Source organism: Bombina bombina, chromosome 3 (assembly GCF_027579735.1).
Source record: "Bombina bombina isolate aBomBom1 chromosome 3, aBomBom1.pri, whole genome shotgun sequence".
Classification (NCBI taxonomy): Eukaryota; Metazoa; Chordata; class Amphibia; order Anura; family Bombinatoridae; genus Bombina; species Bombina bombina.
This window is the reverse complement of record NC_069501.1, coordinates 1153945824-1153971841: the sequence shown is the minus strand read 5'-3', so window position 1 is coordinate 1153971841 and position 26018 is coordinate 1153945824. Positions and strand designations below refer to the sequence as shown.

Here is a 26018-nt window from a genome sequence, read left to right as displayed (position 1 = left end):
TTCCAGCCCTGGTAAGGTTTCCAGGCTGCCCTGGGTTGTGAAGTGTTACCCTCTTGCTTCGCAGCAGGGGAGGATGAAGCTAGACCGCTCCTGATATTTCGAAAGGAACGAAAATTATTTTGTTTGTTCTTTGTCTTAAATGATTTGTCCTGAGGGAGAGCATGGCCTTTTCCCCCAGTGATTTCTGAGATAATCTCTTTCATTTCAGGCCCGAAAAGGGTCTTTCCTTTGAAAGGGATGTTCAGCAGTTTAGATTTTGACGATACATCGGCCGACCAAGACTTGAGCCATAGCGCCCTGCATGCCAGAATGGCAAAACCTGAATTCTTTGCCGCTAACTTAGCTAGTTGGTAAGTGGCATCTGTGATAAAATAATTAGCCAGCTTAAGAGCCTTTATTCTGTCCATAATATCCTCATATGAGGTCTCCGTCTGGAGCGCATCTTCCAGCGCCTCGAACCAGAAAACAGCTGCAGTAGTTACAGGAACAATGCACGCTATAGGTTGGAGAAGAAAACCTTGATGAACAAAAATTTTCTTAAGCAAACCCTCTAATTTTTTATCCATAGGATCTTTAAAAGCACAACTGTCCTCAATTGGTATGGTTGTGCGTTTAGCAAGTGAAGAAACAGCCCCCTCCACCTTAGAGACCGTCTGCCATGAGTCCCGCGTGGTGTCAGATATGGGGAACATTTTCTTAAAAACAGGAGGGGGAACAAACGGAATACCTGGTCTATCCCACTCCCTAGTTACTATATCCGCAATCCTCTTAGGGACCGGGAACACATCAGTGTAAACAGGAACTTCTAGGTACTTATCCATTTTACACAATTTCTCTGGGACCACTAAAGGGTCACAGTCATCCAGAGTAACTAATACCTCACTGAGTAATAAGCGGAGGTGTTCTAGTTTAAATTTAAAGGCCAACGTATCTGAGTCTGTCTGAGGAGCAACCTTTCCCGAATCGGAAACTTCTCCCTCAGACAGCACATCCCTCGCCCCCATTTCAGAGCGTTGTGAGTGTATATCGGATATGGCTACTAAAGCGTCAGAATGCTCATAATCTGTTCTTAAAACAGAGCTATCACGCTTTGCAGGTAACACAGGCAGCTTAGATAAAAATACTGTGAGGGTATTATCCATAACTGCCGCCAAATCTTGTAAGGTAAAAGAGTTAGACGCGCTAGAGGTGCTAGGCGACGCTTGAGCGGACGTAACTGGTTGTGACACTTGGGGAGAGGTCAACGGGCTAACCTCATTACCAACTGTCTGAGAATCATCTTGGGCCACATTTTTAAGTGCAACAATATGGTCTTTAAAATGTATAGACATATCAGTACACGTGGGACACATTTTGAGAGGGGATTCCACCATGGCTTCTAAACACATTGAACAAGGATTTTCCTTGGTGACAGACATGTTTAACAGACTAATAGTAAGACAAACAAGCTTAGAAATCACATTAATCAAGCAACAACACACTTTGCAAAAAAACGTTACTGTGCCTTTAAGAAATAAAAAAGGCACACAATTTTCCAAAACAGTGAAAAATGCACCAAACTTTCTGACATTTTCACAGTATGTACCTAAAGCATTGGTAAGATTGCACAGCTAGCAAAAAAAAAAATCGATTAACCCCTTAATGCCCAAACCGGATCAATAGTAAGCTAACAGACCGGTTAAAACAAATTTAACATCAACAGTATAACATTAACATTACTAAGACACTGCATCTCTATGAACTCAGAGCTATATATATATATATATATATATACTCCTTGTAATATAGGGCAAGTCACTTCACCTCTTTACTGTTCTTTAAAGTATTTCATTCTAGCTTTTGAAATTATTAGTATACTATCATTAAGTATGTCACGTTATGCAAATCAGTCGCTGCACAATTCACATTTCACCATGATTTTTATCACCCATCTTATCACTTATTATCATTTTTTCACCTTTTTAATTCTATCACACAGATTTAAATACACTTAAGTTAGTTTACACAGAATAGCTATAATACACCTTATCCTCCACACGTTAATCTTTTACACTCATTATATTGTCAATTGTATATACATCTCTTTACTCATGTCACCATTCTATAATCACAATGTATACGTGAGTCATGTTTTATTATAATCTGGAAAATTCACTTTTTTTCAATCATCCATCAAATCCCATTAAGGCACATACTTTATTCAAATGATTAGCAATGTTTGTATCCTTATATACCTTCACCTAAGTGAGGGGCATTACAGTTCCTATTCATTTCTATATTTGTGCATAAACCTCCAACAGCATTTTACATCACGGAATACGTAGATTCAATGTTCGCATCAGCAGTGTCTGTATTTTTTATATACTTTTACCTAAGTGAGGAGCATTATAAGTCTCAATACATTTCGTAATTTGTGCACAAACTTCCTACTATTTGTCACATAACAGAATACGTAGAGTTAATGTTTCCATCTAACGTATCCACTTTTACTGACAGCCCCATGTACAAATGGCAAACACTTCCACTTTACGCAATTGACTAATCCAAGCCAAGTAGGCGGGTTCTTCAACCCAATAACAGCTGCTGTTAAACGGCGCGCCAGACCCCTGTGAGGAAGCGTATATGTGAAACACGACCGCGTCAGGGGCATCCTTTTTATGTTTTTAACTAGCACTCTGTTGATTGTGACTACTTAATATTTAATTTTAAAAGTAATGCTAACATATTTGTTGTTCGTTATGGGGGAAAGTATGGGGAGGGCATTATGCATATTGAAGTGAATACTCTACCCTAATGTAGGGCAATACAGGACATTGATCCTAAATAGAGGCTCTTATTTACAAAGTACCGTAGAATGTCCCTTTCCCCCTTCCATTACATCCCCTAACTTGATACAAAAAAATAATTTAGCAATACAGTAGCGGATAATACAAGTCTATACAACGGAGTAGTGTTTTTAACTTGTTATCTGGCACGCAAAAATAATTTGTTAACATTATGATTGAAGCTTTCTTTTTAAAGGGATACTAACCCCACATTATTTCTTTCATGATTCAGATAGAGTATGCAATTTTAAGCAACTTTCTAATTTACTCCTATTATCAATGTTTCTTTGTTCTCATGTTATCTTGAATTGAAAAAGCAGTAATAAAAAGTTAGGAGCCGGCCCATTTTTAGTTCAGCACCTTGGAAGAGCTTGCTGATTGGTTTGCTACATTTAGCCACAAATCAGCAAGTGCTATCCAGGTGCTGAACAAAAAATGGTCTGACTCTAAAGCTTACAGTACTGCTTTTTCAAATCAAGATAGCATGAGAACAAAGAAAAATTGATAATAGGAGTAAATTAGGTGCTTAAAATCTCATGCTCTATCTGATTCATGAAAGAAAAAAAAATGGGTTTAGTATCCCTTTAAACCATAACTAGTAAAAGTTAAATTTTAAAGTTTTCCAAAAACGTTTTTTTGCAGAAAGATCATTTCTTTTCCTATATTCTTAATAGGCTCTTTTTCTACCTGTGAGTGCTATTGAGCACCTAGGGCTGTGCATGTTGCAGGGTAGAGTACTCCATATCTTCCAGTAATTGACCGAGATTTTAAGGAGACTTTCACTTTTTGTCCTGGGTGGAAAGCCAAAAATAATTCACATAAAAAAGGGGTTATTTCCTTAAATGTAAAACATGTTTTGAGGCAAAATAAAATAATGATATATATAGCAACTGTGTGAAACACTTTTTCCCTTTTTTTTAGTCTGGTACTCTTTTGCTTGAGTGGCTTTACACAATTTATAGTATATGGATAAATATCTTAGCACAAATAAATTGAATTCACCAAACATGCCATGTAATTAAATCTTTTGAAAACTTAGCTCAAGAATTTGACTTAAGTCATAGGGATTTTTTTTGCATATTTACAATTGAGACATTATTTAGTTTGTTTTTTTCGAGAAGGAAAACTGGTCGTTAGGGACACTGGAATCAATGATTAAACTTTATCAAATTGGGTATCATTCGTTATCCCTTCTATTTAAAATATTAATTTCAAATTCTGGTTATTCTGACTTGATTAACCTATATCAAAAATGTATAATGGATTTTGATGACTTTAGGAATATCTTCTCCCTAGTAACAAAAAAATATCACTTCCATATCATGAAGAGAAGCCCATATGAGACTGATGAATAGATTATATATTAAGCCTGCAATAATATACAAATGGAACCCAAAAGAAAAAGCTTTGTGTTCCAAGTGTAGCGCCCTAGATGCAGATTTAATACATTGCTTCTCCCTATGCCCTAAGATACAAAGATTCTGGCTACAAATACATTTTCTGTGACCAAAATCAGATTAGATAAATCCCAATTTTTTGTATCCTACTTATCAGAATAAGCAATGAATCAATACAGCAATACTGCTAGCAAGACAGATGATAAGAGGGATAAGGGCAGTCCCACTCTTTCTGCATTTATTAAAAGTATAAAATCGGTAGTGGAACAATATGACCCATTGATATTTGCAGAGCGCAACATAAAGGCATTTCTCCTTAAAGAACCACTCAATGCAGTAGAATTGCATAATTTACAAGGACATAATAAAAAAGACAATGATTTAACACCTACTTTGAATTTCAAATAAGCAGTAGATTTTTTTTCTGACAAATTTATTTTTTTCCCCATTTTCCGGCCCCCTGTATCATGTGACAGACATCAGCCAATCACAGACTAGTATACGCATACCCTTGTGAGCTTATGCACATGCTCAGTAGGATCTTGTTCCCCAGAAAGTGTGAATATAAAACTTGGAAAGTGTCTTAAAACTGCATGCTCTATCTGAATCATAAAAGTTTATTTTGACTTGAGTGTCCCTTTAAATAGGAAAAAGTGATTATGACTCTACAATCGGAGACGCAATTACAGATTATCTACCCATTTCGTAATTCTTCATATTTCATATCAATATTACAATCAGATTGTTACCCCACATTCTGGAGATCTTCTCTATTAGCTTTTTTCCCCTCTCCGTTCTGTTTGTTTTTGTGTTTCTATTTCAATTTTTGGAAAAAGGGAGACTTATACTAGATCTGAAAGTAAATGAGTAATGATTTATTTTTTATATATGTGAATGTTTTGGAACCGCTTTGTTTTTCCTTTTGAACATTAACTGAACAGTTTAAATAGTGCAACTGATATTGCTTGTTATATTTTGTTACTCCCTATCAATAAAGAAAAAATTGTATTAAAGGTAGTAATGTCAAAATTTATATACCCCCTGCAATTATAAACAGCTTTGTCATTTATTCACATTATTACATTTACATTGTCCTCTTAGTATCTTTCATTGACAAATAAACCTAGTAAGGCTCTTAGGAACTAGAGTCTGAACATGACTTTAGCATTCTATAGTAACTGTTTGCAACAATGTTTATCACAATGTTATACATTATTGCAAACACTTGCCAAAGAGTGATAAAAACACACTCCTAAATCTACTTAGATTTATCTTGAACAAAGGTTAAAAAGAACAAAGCAACCTCTAAAACTGAATTAAATTAGAATTTATTTATTTTTAAATTGTATATGACTCAAAGTTAATTTTGAATTTACTGCCCCTTTATGGCAGTTACCTTAAAGTGTGGCCAAAGGATGACTGACTGCATTCTGTCTTTGACAAACTATGCACAGAGAAGGTGTGGTGTAGCCCAACATGATTTTTTTTTTTTTGCAAGACCCCAAAGTCTTATTGTGACAGTCCAAAATCAGTAATAGAATAGAAACTGTGTGCCTGATATCTTTTCTTCTGGACAACAGATGGCGCTGCTGTGCCACTACAAAATGTAACCAGCTCATTTGCTCTCTGATATAACAACCTGCCTCTCACTGGTTGCAAGAGGGTCAGGCACAATGTCCAGCATGTCCAACCAAAGGTCAAGAGGCCACAATGAGGTACTACAGTGCACACAATTCACTTCTCCAAGCTGAATAACAACATTTACAATAAGGTGTTTTTTAAACACTTCACTCTTCTTTTTTCAAGCAGCAAATGCTGAATGTACTGGTGCGGATAGGGTCAATTTCAGAAGATGACAAGTGTGTGTTTAGGCCTGTACAGTACCATAGATACATTATCAGGTGGGTACTGGCACTTGGGCAGGCCAAATCAATAATAGAGATGAAACTGAATCATTGTTCATTTTAAGGTTACCTATATATAAGCACAGTATAGATTTTGTTTTGATTAGTAGTATTTATAAAATTTCTTTAATATATTGAAGAGTGAAAGCAATTCAAATAATACCCTCCTGGAAAAGGCTAGAACCTCACTATTCTGGTTTTTTTAGGTCTTGCACAGCAATAGAAAGGTAACATTTGATGATGTGGCACCTTAACATAATATGTTTTATTATTATTATGTTGCAGGTATAATGTGCTTTGTATAACAATTGCCTGTATAGCATGTTTAGCTATAAATGCATAAAATCCTAATAAAACAGGTCAAAATGAACACTACAGGTCACAGACAGTTATACCAAATCTTAACTGCGAACATCAAACAAACATGTGGCACATATCACATATGTCTTCAGTTTCTCAAGTACATACCAATTGAATAATTTCTTTTTCACATCCAAAAGCCTGTGTGAGAGGCTTCTCCGGGTAGGCACTGGCAGCACTGAGCTCTCATGCGTATTTATGGTTTCCATTTTCTGGTGATATATAATCTCCTGGCTGTCCAGTGTCCCACAGTGTCAGAAGGCTAATAATAGAGAATCTGGCAGAGGCAGTGTCAACTTTTATAATAAGCAATTGCTAAATCATTAACTGCTCCTTGCTTCGCAATACAAGGTTCAAGAACTAAGTGAACCTACTAGAATGCCATAATTTAATATAGGTATGTGATGAAGCTTTTGCATGGGCTAGGCCGCAGATTACTGAGATGGATTAAGACAAGAAAGACAGTCACTGACTGAACAATTTACTATAACAATTGTCACACCAACTTATGTAGAATACATACTTATTTGTGCACGTTCAAATTAACTTTTGTACAAAAAAAAGACAAATCCTTAACCCCTTAATGACCGGACCATTTTTCAATTTTCTTACCCTTAATGACAATGGCTATTTTTACATTTCTGCAGTGTTTGTGTTTAGCTGTAATTTCCCTCTTACTCATTTACTGTACCCACACATATTATATACCGTTTTTCTCACCATTAAATGGACTTTCTAAAGATACCATTATTTTCATCATGTCTTATAAGTTACTAAAAAAAAAATAATAAAATATGAGGAAAAAATGGAAAAAAAACACACTTTTTCTAACTTTGACCCCCAAAATCTGTTACACATCTACAATCACCAAAAAACACCCATGCTAAATAGTTTCTAAATTTTGTCCTGAGTTTAGAAATACCCAATGTTTACACGTTCTTTGCTTTTTTTGCAAGTTATGGGGCAATAAATACAAGTAGCACTTCGCTATTTCCAAACCACTTTTTTTCAAAATTAGCGCTAGTTACATTGGAACCCTGATATCTGTCAGGAATACCTGAATATCCCTTGACATGTATATATTTTTTTTTTAGAAGACAACCCAAAGTATTGATCTAGGCCCATTTTGGTATATTTCATGCCACCATTTCACCGCCAAATGCGATCAAAAAAAAAAAAAGTTCACTTTTTCACAAAATTTGTCACAAACTTTAGGTTTCCCACTGAAATTATTTACAAACAGCTTCTGCAATTATGGCACAAATGGTTGTAAATGCTTCTCTGGGATCCCCTTTTTTCAGAAATAGCAGACTTATATGGCTTTGGGGTTGCTTTTTGGTAATTAGAAGGCCGCTAAATGCCGCTGCGCACCACACGTGTTTTATGCCCAGGAGTGAAGGGGTTAATTAGGGAGCTTGTAGGGAGCTTGTAGGGTTAATTTTAGCTTTAGTGTAGTGTAGTAGACAACCCCAAGTATTGATCTAGGCCCATTTTGGTATATTTTATGCCACCATTTCACCGCCAAATGCGAGCAAATAAAAAAAAAAAACAACATTTTTCACAATTTTAGGTTTCTCACTGAAATTATTTACAAACAGCTTGTGCAATTATGGCAGAAATTGTTGTAAAAGCTTCTCTGGGATCCCCTTTGTTCAGAAATAGCAGACTTATATGGCTTTGGCGTTGCTTTTTGGTAATTAGAAGGCCGCTAAATGCTGCTGCGCACCACACGTTAATTATGCCCAGCAGTGAAGGGGTTAAATTAGGTAGCTTGTAGGGAGCTTGCAGGGTTAATTTTAGAGATCAGCCTCCCACCTGACACATCCCACCCCTGATCCCTCCCAAACAGCTCTCTTCCCTCCCCCACCCCACAATTGTTCCCGCCATCTTAAGTACTGGCAGAAAGTCTGCCAGTACTAAATAAAAGAGGTTTTTTTTTTTTTTTAAATAAAAATAATAAAGTATTTTAGCTGTGATGGACCCCTGCCTTAGCCCCAACCTCCCTGATCCCCCCTCCAGCTCTCTAACCCTCTCCCCTACCTAATTACCGCCATCTTGGGTACTGGCAGCTGTCTGCCAGTACCCAGTTTGGCCCCAAAAACCCCCAAAAAGTATTTGTATTTTATTTTTTACTTAAAAAACTATTTCTGTAGTGTAGCAGCCCCCCACAATACCCCCACCCCCACCCCCTCCCAGATCCTTTTATATTTTTTTTTAAAAAATTCCCTTTTTTTTTCCCCTTTCTGCCCTCATTCATTGGTGTCAGTGTGGCTAATGGGTGCACGTGCACGCGCGCACATGTGCACGCGCGCCCCGTGCACACTCGCGCATCGTGCACGCGCATCGTGCACCCGGCGGACACTGGCACTATCGCTACCGGTGCAGAGAGGGCCACAGAGTGGCTCTCTCTGCATCGGAGGCTTGTAAAGTGGTATTGCAGGATGCCTCCATATCGAGGCATCACTGCAATACCCTCAGAGCTGCTGGAAGCATTTGTGATCGCTTCCAGCACTCTGTTTGACAACTGACGTACCAGGTACGTCCATTGTCATTAACTGCTTGTTAATGCATGACGTACCTGGTACGTCAGTTGTCATTAAGGGGTTAAAGGGACACTGAACCCAAATGTTTTCTTTCATGGTTCAGATAGAGCATGCAATTTTAAGCAACTTTCTAATTTACTCCTATTATCATTTTTTCTTCGTTCTCTTGCTATCTTTATTTGAAAAAGAAGGCATCTAAGCTATTTTTTTTTTAGTTCAGAACTCCGGACAGCACCTTTTTATTGGTGGATGAATTTAACCACCAATCAGCAAGAACAACCCAGGTTGTTCACCAAAAATGGTCCGGCATCTAAACTTACATTCTTGCATTTCAAATAAAGATACCAAGAGAATGAAGAAAATTTTATAATAGGAGTAAATTAGAAAGTTGCTTAAAATTTCATGCTCTATCTGAATCACGAAAGAAAAAATTTGGGTTCAGTGTCCCTTTAATAAATGAATATTTCTCTTGTTAAGTGTATCCAGTCCACGGATCATCCATTACTTATGGGATATTAACTCCTCCCCAACAGGAAGTGCAAGAGGATTCACCCAGCAGAGCTGCTATATAGCTCCGCCCCTAACTGCCATTACCAGTCATTCTCTTGCACCCAACGACTAGATAGGATGTGTGAGAGGACTATGGTGATTATATTTAGTTTTATACCTTCAATCAAAAGTTTGTTATTTTATAATAGCACCGGAGTGTGTTATTCCTTCTCTGGTAGAATTTGAAGAAGAATCTACCTGAGTTTTTACTATGATTTTAGCCGGCGTAGTTAAGATCATATTGCTGTTTCTCGGCCATCTGAGGAGAGGTAAACTTCAGATCAGGGGACAGCGGGCAGATTAATCTGCAAAGAGGTATGTAGCAGCTTATTATTTTCTGACAATGGAATTGATGAGAAAATTCTGCCATACCGATATAATGTAAACTCAGCCTTAAATGCAGTAGCAGCAACTGGTATCAGGCTGTCATGTATGTATATTTTACACTTCAGTATTCTGGGGAATGGCACTTCACTGGAATTATACTGTGTGCATAAGACTTTAGCCTAATTTGCAGGGACTGGCAACAGGCTCTTTAATAACACTTAATTTATGTTAAACGTTTTTTGCTGGCATGTAAAATCGTTTCATTTTCTGAGGTACTGGGTGAATAAAATGTTTTGGGCATTATTTTTTCCACTTGGCAGTTGTTTTATTTAATTTATGACAGTTTACTGATCTCTCTCACTGTTGTGTGTGAGGGGGAGGTCAAAAAATTCAGTCAGAAGCTCATTGTATTTCCTGCATGATCCGGTTCATCTCTACAGAACTCAGGGGTCTTCAAAACTTGTTTTGAGGGAGGTAATCATTCACAGCAGAGCTGTGAGATTGTAGTTGACTGTGATAAAAAACGTTTATTTCTGTAACTTTTTTTTCTGCTATCAGGGTTAGTTATCCTTCGCTAATGGGAACAAGCCTTTGCTAAAATTGTGTTTTTTACAAAGATTTGATGCTATAACCTTTCAGTTTATTAACTTTCAACTGTCATAACTCTTTCTGTGCTTCTTATAGGCACAGTACGTTTTCATATTATAGTAAATTACTTGAAAAGTATTTCCAAGTTGCTAGTTTATTTGCTAGTGTGTTAAACATGTCTGATTCAGAGGAAGACATCTGTGCTATATGTGCTAATGCCAAAGTGGAGCCCAATAGAAATTTATGTACTAACTGTATTGATGCTACTTTAAATAAAAGTCAATCTGTACAAATTGAACACATTTCACCAAACAACGAGGGGAGAGTTATGCCGACTAACTCGCCTCACGTGTCAGTACCTGCATCTCCCGCTCGGGGGGTGCGTGATATTGAGTACATCTGGGCGGCCATTACAAATCACATTACAGGATATGGCTACTGTTATGACTGAAGTTTTGGCTAAATTACCAGAACTAAGAGGTAAGCGTGATCACTCTGGGGTGAGAACAGAGTGCGCTGATAATGTTAGGGCCATGTCAGATACTGCGTCACAACTTGCAGAACATGAGGACGGAGAGCTTCATTCTGCGGCTGACGGTTCTGATCCAAACAGATTGGATTCAGATATTTCAAATTTTAAATTTAAGCTGGAAAACCTCCGTGTATTACTAGGGGAGGTGTTAGCGGCTCTGAATGATTGTAACACAGTTGCAATACCAGAAAAAATGTGTAGGTTGGATAAATATTTTGCGGTACCGTCGAGTACTGACGTTTTTCCTATACCTAAGAGACTTACTGAAATTGTTACTAAGGAGTGGGATAGACCCGGTGTGCCGTTCTCACCCCCTCCGATATTTAGAAAGATGTTTCCAATAGACACCACCACACGGGACTTATGGCAAACGATCCCTAAGGTGGAGGGAGCAGTTTCTACTTTAGCTAAGCGTACCACTATCCCGGTGGAGGATAGCTGTGCCTTTTCAGATCCAATGGATAAAAAGTTAGAGGGTTACCTTAAGAAAATGTTTGTTCAACAAGGTTTTATATTGCAACCCCTTGCATGCATTGCGCCTGTCACGGCTGCAGCAGCATTTTGGTTTGAGTCTCTGGAAGGGACACTTGAATCAGCTCCATTAGATGAGATTACACACAGGCTTAAAGCTCTTAAGTTAGCTAACTCATTTATTTCAGATGCCGTAGTACATTTAACTAAGCTTACGGCTAAGAATTCCGGATTCGCCATTCAGGCGCGCAGAGCACTGTGGCTAAAATCCTGGTCAGCTGACGTTACTTCTAAGTCTAAATTTCTTAATATACCTTTCAAAGGGCAGACCTTATTCGGGCCCGGATTGAAAGAAATTATCGCTGACATTACAGGAGGTAAAGGCCATGCCCTGCCTCAAGACAGAGCCAAACCTAAGGCTAGACAATCTAATTTTCGTTCCTTTCGGAATTTCAAAGCAGGAGCAGCATCAACTTCCTCTGCTCCAAAACAAGAAGGATCTGTTGCTCTCTACAGACAAGGCTGGAGACCTAACCAGTCCTGGAACAAGGGCAAGCAGGCCAGGAAACCTGCTGGTGCCCCTAAAACAGCATGAATTGAGGGCCCCCGATCCGGGAACGGATCTAGTGGGGGGCAGACTTTCTCTCTTCGCCCAGGCTTGGGCAAGAGATGTCCAGGATCCCTGGGCGCTAGAGATAATATCTCAGGGATACCTTCTGGACTTCAAATACTCTCCCCCAAGAGAGAGATTTCATCTGTCAAGGTTGTCAACAAACCAAATTAAAAAAGAGCTTTTATTAATGGGAGTAATCCATCCAGTTCCACGGTCGGAACAGGGACAAGGGTTTTACTCAAATCTGTTTCTGGTTCCCAAAAAAAGAGGGAACTTTCAGGCCAATCCTGGATTTAAAGATCCTAAACAAATTCCTAAGAGTTCCATCGTTCAAAATGGAGACTATTCGGACAATTTTACCCATGATCCAAAAGGGTCAGTACATGACCACAGTGGATTTAAAGGATGCTTACCTTCACATACCGATTCACAAAGATCATTACCGGTATCTAAGGTTTGCCTTTCTAGACAGGCATTACCAGTTTGTAGCTCTTCCATTCGGATTGGCTACGGCTCCGAGAATCTTCACAAAGGTTCTGGGTGCTCTTCTGGCGGTACTAAGACCGCGAGGAATTGCAGTAGCTCCGTACCTAGACGACATTCTGATACAAGCTTCAAGCTTTCAAACTGTCAAGTCTCATACAGAGTTAGTACTGGCATTTCTAGGTCGCATGGATGGAAGGTGAACGAAAAGAAGAGTTCTCTCTTTCCACTCACAAGAGTTCCCTTCTTGGGGACTCTTATAGATTCTGTAGAAATGAAGATTTACCTGACAGAAGACAGGTTAACAAAGCTTCAAAATGCATGCCGTGTCCTTCATTCCATTCAACACCCGTCAGTAGCTCAATGCATGGAGGTGATCGGCTTAATGGTAGCAGCAATGGACATAGTACCCTTTGCACGCCTACATCTCAGACCGCTGCAATTGTGCATGCTAAGTCAGTGGAATGGGGATTACTCAGACTTGTCCCCTACTCTGAATCTGGATCAAGAGACCAGAAATTCTCTTCTATGGTGGCTTTCTCGGCCACATCTGTCCAGGGGGATGCCATTCAGCAGGCCGGACTGGACAATTGTAACAACAGACGCCAGCCTACTAGGTTGGGGCGCTGTCTGGAATTCTCTGAAGGCTCAGGGACAATGGAATCAGGAGGAGAGTCTCCTACCAATAAACATTCTGGAATTGAGAGCAGTTCTCAATGCCCTTCTGGCTTGGCCCCAGTTAACAACTCGGGGGTTCATCAGGTTTCAGTCGGACAACATCACGACTGTAGCTTACATCAACCATCAGGGAGGGACAAGAAGCTCCCTAGCAATGATGGAAGTATCAAAGATAATTCGCTGGGCAGAGTCTCACTCTTGCCACCTGTCAGCAATCCACATCCCGGGAGTGGAGAACTGGGAGGCGGATTTCTTAAGTCGTCAGACTTTTCATCCGGGGGAGTGGGAACTTCATCCGGAGGTCTTTGCCCAAATACTTCGACGTTGGGGCAAACCAGAGATAGATCTCATGGCGTCTCGACAGAACGCCAAGCTTCCTCGTTACGGGTCCAGATCCAGGGATCCGGGAGCGGTTCTGATAGATGCTTTGACAGCACCTTGGACCTTCGGGATGGCTTATGTGTTTCCACCCTTCCCGATGCTTCCTCGATTGATTGCCAGAATCAAACAGGAGAGAGCATCAGTGATTCTAATAGCGCCTGCATGGCCACGCAGGACTTGGTATGCAGATCTAGTGGACATGTCATCCTGTCCACCTTGGTCGCTACCTCTGAAACAGGACCTTCTGATCCAGGGTCCCTTCAAACATCAAAATCTAATTTCTCTGAAGCTGACTGCTTGGAAATTGAACGCTTGATTTTATCAAAACGTGGTTTTTCTGAGTCAGTTATTGATACCTTAATACAGGCTAGGAAGCCTGTTACCAGAAAGATTTACCATAAGATATGGCGCAAATACTTATATTGGTGCGAATCCAAGAGTTACTCATGGAGTAAGGTTAGGATTCCGAGGATATTGTCTTTTCTACAAGAAGGTTTAGAAAAGGGTTTATCCGCTAGTTCCTTAAAGGGACAGATTTCAGCTCTGTCCATTCTTTTACACAAACGTCTGTCAGAAGTTCCGGACGTTCAAGCTTTTTGTCAGGCTTTAGCTAGGATCAAGCCTGTGTTTAAAACTGTTTCTCCACCATGGAGTTTGAACTTAGATCTTAATGTTTTACAGGGGGTTCCGTTTGAACCCCTTCATTCCATTGATATCAAGTTGTTATCTTGGAAAGTTCTGTTTTTAATGGCGATTTCCTCGGCTCGAAGAGTCTCTGAGTTATCTGCCTTACATTGTGATTCTCCTTATCTGATTTTTCATTCAGACAAGGTAGTTCTGCGTACTAAACCTGGGTTCCTACCTAAGGTGGTCACTAACAGGAATATCAATCAAGAGATTGTGGTTCCATCTTTGTGTCCTAATCCTTCTTCGAAAAAGGAACGTCTGCTACACAATCTAGATGTAGTCCGTGCCCTGAAATTTTATCTACAGGCAACTAAGGATTTTCGACAAACGTCTTCCCTGTTTGTCGTTTATTCTGGTCAGAGGAGAGGTCAAAAAGCTTCGGCTACCTCTCTCTCCTTTTGGCTTCGTAGCATAATACGGTTAGCCTATGAGACTGCTGGACAGCAGCCTCCTGAAAGAATTACAGCACATTCTACTAGAGCTGTGGCTTCCACTTGGGCCTTTAAGAATGAGGCTTCTGTTGAACAGATTTGCAAGGCTGCAACTTGGTCTTCTCTTCATACTTTTTCCAAATTTTACAAATTTGACACTTTTGCTTCTTCGGAGGCTGTTTTTGGGAGAAAGGTTCTTCAGGCAGTGGTTCCTTCCGTATAAAGAGCCTGCCTGTCCCTCCCGTCATCCGTGTACTTTAGCTTTGGTATTGGTATCCCATAAGTAATGGATGATCCGTGGACTGGATACACTTAACAAGAGAAAACATAATTTATGCTTACCTGATAAATTTATTTCTCTTGTAGTGTATCCAGTCCACGGCCCGCCCTGTCACTTTAAGGCAGGTAATTTTTCCATTAAACTACAGTCACCACTGCACCCTATGGTTTTCCTTTCTCTGCATGTTTTCGGTCGAATGACTGGTAATGGCAGTTAGGGGCGGAGCTATATAGCAGCTCTGCTGGGTGAATCCTCTTGCACTTCCTGTTGGGGAGGAGTTAATATCCCATAAGTAATGGATGATCCGTGGACTGGATACACTACAAGAGAAATAAATTTATCAGGTAAGCATAAATTATGTTTTTGTTACTATACCTATGAGACTCCACAAAATCCCCTCCAATACATAATCATCGGTAATACTTGGGATATGTGCATTATATACACACATCCAGTAGATGTATAGACCTAATATTTCATCTGACCAACCAATGTTGTTGTAGAGCTATCAACAGATTTGCAGATTTATAGTGAACCAGTCCACCATGGGTCACAAATTGCAGGCATTATTCGCTGTCTGTAGTTATCATCATCTGCTTTTGCTCAAACAATTATACAAAAACAGTTCAGTTGAATCCACCACCACTAAGTTCTTCGAGGGTTTAGTAAATAGTGGTTTAAACCGATGCTTCATATTCGCCCTTTGATAAATCTGCCCTATAATGTCCGACATGTCCAACCTAAGGTCCAGGGTCCACGATGAGGCCCTCCAGTGTATTTTGTCTCCTCATGTGCTTCTCCAAACTGAATAATATTTGTGTAACAATAAGAGAGGCATATTTTAAATACATCAGTTTTATAACAGCATTTTTTTTCCAAGCAGCAAATGTATATTTGTGGTGACATAACAAGGTAAAATAGATACATCATTGCATTACATTATCAGGTGAATATTGACATTTGGGCAAGCCAACTCAGTGGTATAAAACTAAGGGCCAGATTACAAGTGGTGCGCTACATTTTTTCCACTTGCGCTAACTACCCTCAAAGTAAAAAAATTATTATTACAAGTTGAAAGTAAAAAGTTAGCAAGCAAGCGACAGACTGAGGCGTGCTAACTCCAGGACTTCAGATATCGTGGCTGTGTTAACTTCTCTCCATATACTTCTATGGAGCGCACTGAAAAACAGTTATCGCTCACGTGCTAACCCTACACCACGTTAGACAAACTGCGTTAAAAAGTAACGGCCAGATTACGAGTTTTGCGTTATGAGGGGTGCGGTGCTAACTTGCACATTATTCTCACCGCTCACTTACCTATAGAGCTGGTATTACAGGTTTTTACAAACCCAGCGTTAAAAGGCAAGAAGTGAGCGTACAGCAAAATTGAGCTCCATACCGCACTCCAATACCAGCGCTGCTTAAGTCAGCGGTGAGCTGGTTGTACGTGCTTGTGCACGATTTACCCATAGACATCAATGGGGAGAGCCGGCTGAGAAAAAGTCTAACACCTGCAATAAAGCAGCGTAAAGCTCAGTAACACAGCCCCATTGATTCCTATGGGGAAACACATTTTATGTTTACACCTAACACCCTAACATGAACCCCGAGTCTAAACACCCCTAATCTTACACTTATTAACCCCTAATCTGCTGCCCCGACATAGCCTCATGTTTTCCCACGGGAATAGGGCCCTCGATTCCTCCTGTATGTGTTTGTAAATTCTGTCCTGTCTCTTAGTCTTAGAAGTTTTATACTATTGTTTTATTTAAATGATCTGTATCCATGGACAGCGCTGCGGAATATGATGGCGCTTCATAAATAAAGTATAATAATAATAATAATAATCTGCCGCTCAGACATCGCCGCCACCTACATTATACTTATTAACCCCTAATCTGCTGCCCCCAACATCGCCGACACCTACATTATATTTATTAACCCCTAATCTCCCGCCCCTAATGTCGCCACCACTATAATAAACATATCAACCCCTAATCTGCCGTCCCTAACATCGCCGCCACCTACCTACATTTATTAACCCCTAATCTGCCGCCCCCAACGTCGCCGCCACTATACTAAATTTATTAACCCCTAAACCTAAGTCTAACCCTAACACCCCCTAACTTAAATATAATTAAAATAAATCTAAATAAAACTTACTATTAATAACTAAATTATTCCTATTTAAAACTAAATACTTACCTATAAAATAAACCCTATGGCCTAGATTTGGAGTTCGGCGTTAGCCGTGAAAACCAGCGTTAGAGGCCCCTAACGCGGGTTTCTTACGGACTCCGGTATTTAGAGTTTATTTACCGCCACTCCAAAATCACCTAACGCTCAAATTTCTACCGACACCTCAGACCCAGTAGTAAACATATACCGACAAAATTAAATTCCACGAATCAAATTAAAAATATTACACAAACTACACTTACACTCATACAAACACGACACTATATTTATTTTTCATATTTAATATTTTTTCTGCAAAATACAAAGGATTAAAGTTGCGAGATCTCGGGTGTTTGAAAAAAACCAACACAAATCCATTTTCCCATTGACTTACATTGACACACGGGAAAAGACCCTCATATACCTACATCTAACTAATAACATTATCACAAACATACACTCATCGATGCATACAAACAATATACACCACATGACCTACACAAAATATTTATTTATTACAAAAAGAACACGATTTATTTACTTTTTCACACAAGCTCATGACGTCACTCACTTTACGAGGAAAACCAGTCTTAGAAAAAAAAATTGGAAATCTTTAGAGCCTCCATTGACTTCTATTGGGAAGACGTGCTCGTGCACGCGAAACCCTCATTTCCCTAACGCACGCAAATTGCGTAGACTGAAAAACTCCAAATACCAGCGCTAGAAAAGACATGATTTCATGCGTTAGACCCAGCTATGATAAATAGATTAAGAAATGACTATTTCCCTATGGTGGATTTATGTTTTTTAATTATTGAATATTCACAACACCATAAAATTGTTTCACACTTTTAGATTACATCAACTACAAATCCACATCACTAGTAACACATTATTATTTAAATAAAATTACATTTAAAATTAAGATAAAATTCACTAAACATTTCTGGATTCACAAACAGTACACAATGGGAAACACCTCTCATTTACCTTTATTATTGCATTTCTGTTATTCAACTTATATGCTTGCAGCAACTGCATATCTACATAGGCTTAACACATGATCACTCATGGATGCACATATATTACTTTTAACATTCACTCATACATGTGCATTCAAATGATGGGGGACAAACACATGACATTCTCTACAGGAATCACAAAACACAACATATGGATTTGACTGTACTTTTAACATCATGATTCCATCACAATAAACCATTAGGAATTACGTACAACAAAAACATCATTACACAAGATTACAGATGTCACTTTATGGGAAGGAACAACAATGCCAGACCGCTATATACAAGTCAGCATATGTGGGACACAATCACAATATATACGTAGATGTACATAACACGCATCACCCATCACGCAACCACAAAGCACACATTTAGATTTTATTTAGCACACAATAACAATGTAGCACAATACAACAACACAATGAGGATTTCAGAACTACATAGGCAGGTTAATAATATCATGACGTCATTACAAGATTCAACCATACACATCACAGATTCACCACTGTACCGCCCCTTTAGGAACTTTAACACTCAATACTACAATACAACATATACGTAAACAACAGTTTGGAACAGCATTATTATTGAAATTTCAATGGGACAATTAATAAATATTGTCAGATCGCAAATCAATTATATATACAATACTACAGATGGCAGCCGGAAGTTATTCAGTATTAGTGCCATTTGAATTGGACGCATACAATATTGTCAGATCGAAAATCACTTATATATACAATACTACAGATGACAGCCGGAAGTGCTTCAGTATTAGTGCGATTTGAAAGGGACGCATACAATATTGTCAGATCGAAAATCACTTATATATACAATACTACAGATGACAGCCGGAAGTGCTTCAGTATTAGTGCCATTTTTATGGGACGCATACAATATTGTCAGATCGAAAATCACTTATATATACAATACTACAGATGACAGCCGGAAGTTATTCAGTATTAGTGCCATTTTTATGGGACGCATACAATATTTACATCTCGGCAATCACTTATATATACAATACTACAGATGACAGCCGGAAGTTCTGAATTCTTATTGCGATTTTAAAGGGACGCGTACAATATTGACAGCTCGGCAATCACGTATATATACAATACTACAGATGGCAGACGGGAAGTTCTGGATTATTATTGCGATTTGAAAGGGACGCGTACAATATTGACAGCTCGGCAATCACTTATATATACAATACTACAGATGACAGCCGGAAGTTCTGAATTCTTATTGCGATTTGAAAGGGACGCATACAATATTGACTGCTCGGCAATCACGTATATATACAATACTACAGATGACAGCCGGAAGTTATTCAGTATTAGTGCGATTTGAAAGGGACGCATACAATATTGACATCTCGGCAATCACTTATATATACACAATACTACAGATGACAGCCGGAAGTTATTCAGTATTAGTGCGATTTGAAAGGGACGCATACAATATTGACAGCTCGGCAATCACTTATATATACAATACTACAGATGGCAGACGGGAAGTTCTGAATTATTATTGCGATTTGAAAGGGACGCATACAATATTGACTGCTCGGCAATCACTTATATATACAATACTACAGATGACAGCCGGAAGTTCTGAATTCTTATTGCGATTTTAAAGGGACGCATACAATATTGACATCTAGCTAATCACGTATAGATACAATACTACAGATGGCAGCTGTTACTTTATCGTTTACAAACAATATTGCAGCAACATTGATCGATCACATTCGATGCACATTATACACAACTATGCACTTTCATTCATGTTAGCCTGGACGTGTGCTTGTTACTATAAGATCGCGTTTAAGAAATATTGATTACGCATATGAACATGCACTGTATGTGTGATATTTGACACTTTCACATTGAGATTTATTGGCGGAAAACAACATTTCAGCCAAAAAAAATACAACGCCCACTTTGAAAGCATTCGCGCCGCTCACATACAAACAGGTGAATACAATCAGCAATCATTACAAACTCAATACCATTGGACTAATCGTACTATAAATCCCCCAAACAACATGGCCAAAGCATCACTTGTGATCCACATCAGATCAAGTGCTTACCTTGTTACGCTGTTTTGAAAGATGGATGACGATGACATGGTAGACGCTGCTGGTGCTGCTATTGGCGAACTAGCTGTTGGTCGAATCAGGCAGCCTCGGCGGCTCAGACCGAGACGAAGGGGTCGTCTGGTTCGAGGTCCTCGTGTCTACAGGGTGAGACCCACCTTGGAAAACATGAGCGACTTTGAGGTTTTTGATAAGTATCGGCTCGATCGCGAACAGCTCATTGGCCTTTACGAGCTTCTTAAACCTCATTTGGAGCCACGTATACAAATAAGGACTGCTGTTCCCGGCATGAGTAAGATGCTAAGTTGTCTATACGTCCTGGCCTCCGGGAGTTTTCAATCAGGAGAACTGTACATGCATGGCCTGGCTCAAGGTACATTCTCTGTGGTGTTTGATAATTTTCTGGACACCATGGTACGTATCAGTAAGCAATACATAGGATTCCCACAGAATGATGGTGATTGGAGGCGCCTGAAGCGGGAATTCTTTGATATTGCTCAATTGCCCAATGTCTTGGGAGCCATAGATTGTACCCACATTGCGCTGCGTGCTCCAATTGATGACTTGCCCTTCAGAAATCGCAAACATTTTCATAGCCTCAACGTGCAGTATGTTTGTGACGCACGGATGAGGATTATGCATGTGTATGCGAATTTTGGAGGGGCTAGTCATGATGCCCGCATCCTCTCTCTGTCGTCCCTGTGGAGACAGTTTGAGGAAAGACAAATGCCCCCTGGTTATCTCGTTGGTGAGTATTTGTGCACAACATGTTTAATTAGTTTGACAATTGCCCCTGTAGTTTTTAAATGTTAGCGTCATGTTCATCTATAGGATGCAATTTAACCATTTGTTATTTACCGACGCTAATGTTTACTTTTATTTAAATGCAGATATGTAGCATGTCTTACCTTAAGTGCTCAGATAGAGAATGCAATGTAACCATGTAGTTAGCATTTAACACTATTTTTTTTTGGATAAATACGCATATGTAGCATGTCTTAGCTGAAATGTGAAGATATTATATCATGCAATTTAACCCTGTCATTGTCTCTTTCCGCTAATGTGTAGTTTTAGTTCAATGCAGATATGTAGCATGTCTTACCTTAAGTGCTCAGATAGAGAATGCAATGTAACCATGTAGTTAGCATTTTACACAAGGTTTGTTTTATGAGAAATACGCATATGTAGCATGTCTTAGCTGAAATGGGAAGATATTATCTCATGCAATTTAACCCTGTCATTGTCTCTTTCCGCTAATGTGGAGCATACAATATTGACAGCTCGGCAATCACTTATATATACAATACTACAGATGGCAGACGGGAAGTTCTGAATTATTATTGCGATTTGAAAGGGACGCATACAATATTGACTGCTCGGCAATCACTTATATATACAATACTACAGATGACAGCCGGAAGTTCTGAATTCTTATTGCGATTTTAAAGGGACGCATACAATATTGACATCTAGCTAATCACGTATAGATACAATACTACAGATGGCAGCTGTTACTTTATCGTTAGCATTTAACACTATTTTTTTTTTGGATAAATACGCATATGTAGCATGTCTTAGCTGAAATGTGAAGATATTATATCATGCAATTTAACCCTGTCATTGTCTCTTTCCGCTAATGTGTAGTTTTAGTTCAATGCAGATATGTAGCATGTCTTACCTTAAGTGCTCAGATAGAGAATGCAATGTAACCATGTAGTTAGCATTTTACACAAGGTTTGTTTTATGAGAAATACGCTGAAATGTCTTAGCTGAAATGGGAAGATATTATCTCATGCAATTTAACCCTGTCATTGTCTCTTTCCGCTAATGTGTAGTTTTAGTTCAATGCAGATATGTAGCATGTCTTACCTTAAGTGCTCAGATAGAGAATGCAATGTAACCATGTAGTTAGCATTTTACACAAGGTTTGTTTTATGAGAATTACGCATATGTAGCATGTCTTAGCTGAAATGGGAAGATATTATCTCATGCAATTTAACCCTGTCATTGTCTCTTTCCGCTAATGTGTAGTTTTAGTTCAATGCAGATATGTAGCATGTCTTACCTTAAGTGCTCAGATAGAGAATGCAATGTAACCATGTAGTTAGCATTTTACACAAGGTTTGTTTTATGAGAAATACGCATATGTAGCATGTCTTAGCTGAAATGGGAAGATATTATCTCATGCAATTTAACCCTGTCATTGTCTCTTTCCGCTAATGTCTAGTTTTAGTTCAATGCAGATATGTAGCATGTCTTACCTTAAGTGCTCAGATAGAGAATGCAATGTAACATGTAGTTAGCATTTTACACAAGGTTTGTTTTATGAGAAATACGCATATGTAGCATGTCTTAGCTGAAATGGGAAGATATTATCTCATGCAATTTAACCCTGTCATTGTCTCTTTCCGCTAATGTCTAGTTTTAGTTCAATGCAGATATGTAGCATGTCTTAGCTGAAATGGCAAGATACAGAATAATATAGAAATTTATTTTTTGGATGTTTCTGAAAACTTTTAATATGGATTATCGTGTACAAAAAATTATTTCTGAAACAATATACTATTTTAAGGATTCTGTTTGAATTATGTTCTGTTCATAATTTATAGGTGATTCTGGGTACATGAGCCGGCCTTGGCTCATTACCCCCTTGCGTAGCCCGACTGATGTGTCTGAGGAGCGCTACAATAGGGCTCATAAGAGAACCAGGGCGGTGGTTGAAAGGATGTTCGGGCTCCTGAAGATGAGATTCAGGTGCCTGGACCGTTCTGGAGGAGCACTCCAGTACAACCCAAAGAAGGTGGCTAAGATCGTTGTAGCCTGTAGCGTCCTGCATAATATTGCACAGGGGGCTGGGATGCTGCAGGCCGTCCCGGTGGACAGAGACCTCCTCAGAGATGAGGAGGATGATCCTGTTCTAGAGGGGGAATTCCAGGACGAGGGACTTGATGTCAGAGCAGACGTCATCAACCGCCACTTTAGACGGTAAAGAATAGAAGTTAGACTGGAGTATTTTCAATAGATGTGAACTCTAGGGAAATGACAAGTAGAGAATTGTGCAAACATGTTAGGATTGATCAAATGTTAGAATTTTTTTTTAATTTATTCATATAGGTGATGCTCTGGGCATTGGGTCCTGTAGCGAGTCTTTGCCACCTGGTTTTTAAAGAGGACATCAGATGGTAAGTAGAAATTTATGGACTGTTGCTGGCATGAATTGTACACAAATACATCATATGGCATACATTTTAAAAAATAGAATTTAGTTTACACATTACTTAAAATGTACATAATCAGAAAGGGATACTCTAGAATGACTATGGTTCAATGTCACACAGAGGTTTGTTCTGCTCAATATGACTCATCTTCACACTTGATAGAAAATAACACAGGTTGATACACAGGCTTAGTAAGCTAGTGACATAAATTTATTATGAAATGGGGGGTGGGAGAGGGGTACAGAACTGATTCACACACTTGTATGAATTTTATTTAAAATATTTCTTCCATTAGGGAGATGACTTAATCTAAAGACTGAAAGGGAACAATTAGAAGCCTGACAGTGAAGATTGCCCAGACTGACAGTGGGGAAAAAGCCAAGATTGAAATTGAAGTATACCAATGGGATCATGTCTGGCATTATCTTTCAATTCTGCTGACCTTGAAAACCATACAAAGACATGTTCACATGGTAAGTGTGGAGACATCCTATTGGAGACACTTAGATGATTTTCTATTTTGTAGATGGTATTTCCCAGTCCTCTATTTAATGAACTGATGAATAAGACACCTATTGAAGATCAACTGTTTACCCCTGAATTGACTTTCAAAGACCATGCATTGTCCAGGTTGGTGTACCAATGCATGCTAGTGAAGACTGTTGAATATTAGTAGCTTACATACATTAGTCATATTTAGTTCAAAATTATATATTTAGGGATCACAATCAGACACTTAGATGATTTTACTTTTTTAGATGGTATTTCCCAGTCCTCTATTTAATGAACTGATGAATAAGACACCTATTGAAGATCAACTGTTTACCCCTGAATTGACTTTCAAAGACCTTGCATTGTCCAGGTTGGTGTACCAATGCATGCTAGTGAAGACTGTTGAATATTAGTAGCTTACATACATTAGTCATATTTAGTTCAAAATTATATATTTAGGGATCACAATCAGACACTTAGATGATTTTACTTTTTTAGATGGTATTTCCCAGTCCTCTATTTAATGAACTGATGAATAAGACACCTATTGAAGATCAACTGTTTACCCCTGAATTGACTTTCAAAGACCATGCATTGTCCAGGTTGGTGTACCAATGCATGCTAGTGAAGACTGTTGAATATTAGTAGCTTACATACATTAGTCATATTTAGTTCAAAATTATATATTTAGGGATCACAATCAGACACTTAGATATTTTACTTTTTTAGATGGTATTTCCCAGTCCTCTATTTAATGAACTGATGAATAAGACACCTATTGAAGATCAACTGTTTACCCCTGAATTGACTTTCAAAGACCATGCATTGTCCAGGTTGGTGTACCAATGCATGCTAGTGAAGACTGTTGAATATTAGTAGCTTACATACATTAGTCATATTTAGTTCAAAATTATATATTTAGGGATCACAATCAGACACTTAGATGATTTTACTTTTTTAGATGGTATTTCCCAGTCCTCTATTTAATGAACTGATGAATAAGACACCTATTGAAGATCAACTGTTTACCCCTGAATTGACTTTCAAAGACCATGCATTATCCAGGTTGGTGCATGCTAGTTAAGAATCACATGAAGAATGTTGATTATTGTTAGCTTACATACATTAGTCATACTTATTTCATCATTAGATATTTAGGGATCACAATCCGAAAAAGGAATACATATTATAGTTGATATAGAGGTATTTGAATGGACATGAAACATTACATTTATGTTCAGCATACATATATTGTTGAAATGTGATATACATTATTATGTATAATTTGAAATTTGGATATTTAAATAGAATTTTGATTCAACAATATAATGGTGTATGTATTTAATTTTTTTTAAATCAATTTAATAATTATCTTTAAAAAATGTTGATCAAAGTTAGAGCATAGACACCATATGATTTTAAATGTATTTTAGGAATATTTGACAACGTGTGTATTAACTTTGTTCCATTTTTATTATTTGTCATTTCAGATTGGCATCTGATGACTTCCAGGAATATTTTTATTTTTTCTATAAACTTTATTTTTACATGTTAATAATAAACATTTTATTATTAAATACATTCTTTTGAACAGATTCTACTAAATATCAATATAATCTGTCAATAAATAAAACTTGGACTCCCATGACTGGTAGTTGGCTATTTGACAAGCACATGCATAAGATCAAATAATGCATTAATATTAGAAAATCAAATGATTCCGAGAATATTACATTAAAATATCTTTTATAACATTAATTGGGGAGTGAGATCCTTCGATGCTTTTCTTTTGAAAATGTAGATATTAAAATAATTTTGGATATGTAGTCAAAAGTTTTTTATTTTAACTTTTAAGAAGGTGAAGTGGTTCAATTACATTAAAGTGACAGTGTTGTTGAATGTAAAAATAATTTTATAAGATCTTGTATCTTCCTTAGGTATCTCAAAACATTATT

The 26018-nt window shown here is 38.3% G+C and overlaps 1 protein-coding gene across 1 annotated transcript in view; it reads right to left on the bottom strand.

Annotated features, from left to right (window-relative positions):
- SLC35F2 (solute carrier family 35 member F2) overlaps nt 1-3593 on the bottom strand; it is a 101340-nt gene extending 97747 nt beyond the window's left edge. The window contains exon 1 of the mRNA XM_053708554.1: nt 3513-3593. The gene's annotated coding sequence lies outside the window, so the exon portion shown is untranslated. The remainder of the gene's footprint in view (nt 1-3512) is intronic.
- Nucleotides 3594-26018: the final 22425 nt, after the last annotated feature.